We start from the raw sequence: 3536 nt of genomic DNA on the forward strand, positions 1-3536 counted from the left end.
CAATCGCTGAATGCGCGCTCGAAACTCGAAGCGAACGTTTGATATCGCGCTTCGACCAAGTGTTCTCGAAACCGGCTCGTATCGAGTGTAAATTTTGTTCGATATCGCTACAAGTAGTTTCACGGAAAAAATCCCATTCTAGTATCCTTAAAAGTGAATTTTAAAGAAGCGGAGCAAATAAGCGAAACGAGAGTGAAAGAGATATTTCATATTGTACGAGTTGTTTCCTTTTTTATTGAAAAACGTGTACGAGAATCGTGAGGAAATATTGTACGAATATATTACATGTGCTACATGAAAATTCTTAAAATTTACTTACGACTATCGGTAAAATTTAAAACCAGTATAAAAATGTTTATAGAAGTTCAAGTATTTTTGGTGGATCATTGTTTATATAGACTGGATAATATTTATAAATACAAAATGTTTATAGAAGTTCAAGTATTTTTGGTGGATCATTGTTTATATAGACTGGATAATATTTATAAATACAAAATGTTTATAGAAGTTCAAGTATTTTTGGTGGATCATTGTTTATATAGACTGTAAGATATTTATAAACACAAAATATTTATAGAAGTTCAAGTATTTTTGGTGGACCATTGTTTATATAGACTAAAATATTTATAAACACAAAATGTTTATAGAAGTTCAAGTATTTTTGGTGGATCATTGTTTATATAGACTGGAAAATATTTATAAACACAAAATGTTTATAGGAGTTCAAGTATTTTTGGTGGATCATTGTTTATATAGACTGGAAAATATTTATAAACACAAAATGTTTATAGAAGTTCAAGTATTCTTGGTGGATCGTTGTTTGTATAGACTGGAAAATATTTATAAACACAAAATGTTTATAGAAGTTCAAGTATTTTTGGTGGATCATTGTTTATATAGACTGTAAGATATTTATAAATACAATACGTATATATTCATAAATTATCTATAAAATTAAAAGGACATCGCTCAACCGAGAGTGGTTATAGAGAAAATATTAACCGGCCGGTCTGACTACATATACGAATTTCGGGTATATTTCACTGCGTGCATTCCTGGTGCAAACGTACAGAGAATCGAGGACGAGTACGCGTTATCCCTTGACAGTCAACTCGGTGAAATTTCACCGGTGACGAATCCTGCCATTTCTGCACCATTAATTAGGTCAGCAAGATCGTTTCGGAGTGAACGTAAAATCTTCAGCGTGACGCAAATTGTGGTGCCTGTAATGGACTACTTAGACGTTGATACGATTACATCGATTACGAGCGAACGATTAGCATCAATGCGAGGTCGTATGAAACAGATAAGCGTCGACCTGTCCGACGAATACGTAAAATTCACAAAAATTGTCGATTTAACGAATGATCACGATGGTTGAGTTTACGTCTGTGAAGTTGCTCGGGAAATTTCATTGCACGTAGAAAGTTTCGAAAGTATATCGAAGGAAAATGAAGAAGAGTTAGGAATTTTATACGTTTCGAAACTTTTGAACACCTGCAGGAAGTGAATGTGACTGACATACCAAAAACGTCGAATAATAAAATTTGAGTGTTCTCTATTAGAAAAATACAGAATGTTACGATAAAAATTTTAAGAGTTTGTGGATTTATAGAATTTTCTTTTTTTCAGCAAAATCACAAGTTTCTCGTTAACATAAGTTTTCGTTATAAACTTACGAAGTTTTATACGCTTCTTTTTGCAACGTTCTGTATTTCGAAATTTTATTTCTTTATCAAACTCCATTGGTTTTAGTTGTCGCTTGGTTTTCGTGCATAGAGAGGTTGGTTAGGAATTTTTGTAAAACGAGGACCGCCGCTAATTTCAATTAGCCCGCGATGCATTCGGTGCATCGCGGGATTCGGCGAAAACAGAAAGGCGAACTTTGCTTTTCGTAATGGTCGACGTCGAGGTCAGGGCAACGAAAAATAATCACGATTTTCCGGAATACCGTGCGGTAACTCCGACAAGCCGAAAGTTTTCCCCATTAACGTCTCGTTTTTGCGGACGCAAAACTCCACTCGACTCGCGCGACCAGAAAAGATGCCCGCCCACGTGCAGACACGAAAACCAAACTTTTTCCCAGCGTTTTCCCTTTTTTCCTTTTTTCTACCACTAATTTTCCCGTTAGACTAATTAGCGAGGCCGAAATGTAACAGTTTTACCGTTTCCGCTTTTGCAGGCCTATTTGTCCTACAGGCTGATTCAAAAGTAGAACATTCGTAAAATTATAGGTACGTTTTTAATTTGGTTTTTAATATAATGAATTGTAAGCTGTTTTTAACGGAGACAAAATATTTTCAATGTAGAGAAAATATGTAATAATTGGTTATACGTAGTGATTGTTAATTTGTACGGTCTATAGATTAATTTAGCAGAGGATTTACGAGCAATTTAGCTTTTTATTCGTTCGTGGATCGTATGTATAATATATCAGCATTCAATCCTCTTTATCACTAATTGGCTTACGGAAATGAATGTCATAACAGTGCGACTGATTTTGAAACGTAATGCCTACTCTGATAGTTCAAATCGATTCTGTACATGTACAGGGTGATTCAACGACAGGTGCAACTAATTTCGAAATATGCCAATATCGAATATTATATACGGAAATCTACGTTTCTGCCACGCTAAATTAAGTAAAATATTCTCGCTCATAAATCCTATCCTATCGATTCTACAACAACGTTAGAATGCTATTCTTTAAACGCCACTCGTAATTCCTTCTCCTTCGAACCAACGAAAAATTATCGAAAACCGTCGAAGCTACAGCAAAAGGTCATCCGAATTCTACTACACCCGCATCCATGTACACCAAAACGCACTTCGACTGCTTCGCTCGGTTCGATATTAGCCTCGAGTGAATTAACAGGCGAATCGGGCCAACTGTTTCAACGCACGACATAAGTTTCAGCTCAGACGATGACCGAGCAAAGGGTCGAGAGTAGAAGCGAGAGATAGAGTGAAGAGAGAGAGACAGAGATAGAGTGAGAGAGAGAGAGCGAGAGAGAGAGAGAGAGAGAGAGGTCGAAAACGGAAGACGGCGGGAGCGGTTAAGGGAGTGCACAAAGCCATTTCTGTCGAGAGGGAATAGAGGCATGCTCTGTGCTCTCAGACATCGTCAAGCTGCATTATGCGCGGTGCACGCGATGCGTATAGACTGCCCAGGGCCGTATGAATCGGGCTATACGACCTCAGAGCTGCCGTCTCCATTTCTCTCTATTTCCTTCAACCTTCTCTTTCTGTGTCGTCTTCCTCCAACCTTTTGCATTCGTTGTACTTTCTCTCGTTCTACTTCTCCTTCTAAGTATTCTATATTCGTTGGAGAGAAAAATTTGCAAGGAGTCGACTTTTCTGGGCCGAGTTCAACAGCCCCTGTAAAAGATGCTGTCCTTAAAGGAATACCAAGCCAATGGGATAGAAGAGTCCTTCGAGAGGCAGGAAGGGTAAAGGTCGCTTTCTATCGTTTGCGAATCTTCTCTTTGTGGAGGATTAGTTGTTATTTGGTTGAGCGAAATAACGAAAGCGAAATA

The 3536-nt window shown here is 37.6% G+C and overlaps 1 protein-coding gene across 7 annotated transcripts in view; it reads right to left on the reverse strand.

The window, feature by feature from the left end:
- LOC126864517 (RNA binding protein fox-1 homolog 2-like) overlaps positions 1–3536 on the reverse strand; it is a 350319-nt gene that overhangs the window by 282808 nt on the left and 63975 nt on the right. The gene's annotated exons all lie outside the window — the stretch shown is intronic.

The sequence above is a fragment of the Bombus huntii genome, chromosome 4 (assembly GCF_024542735.1).
Source record: "Bombus huntii isolate Logan2020A chromosome 4, iyBomHunt1.1, whole genome shotgun sequence".
NCBI classification, from domain to species: domain Eukaryota; kingdom Metazoa; phylum Arthropoda; class Insecta; order Hymenoptera; family Apidae; genus Bombus; species Bombus huntii.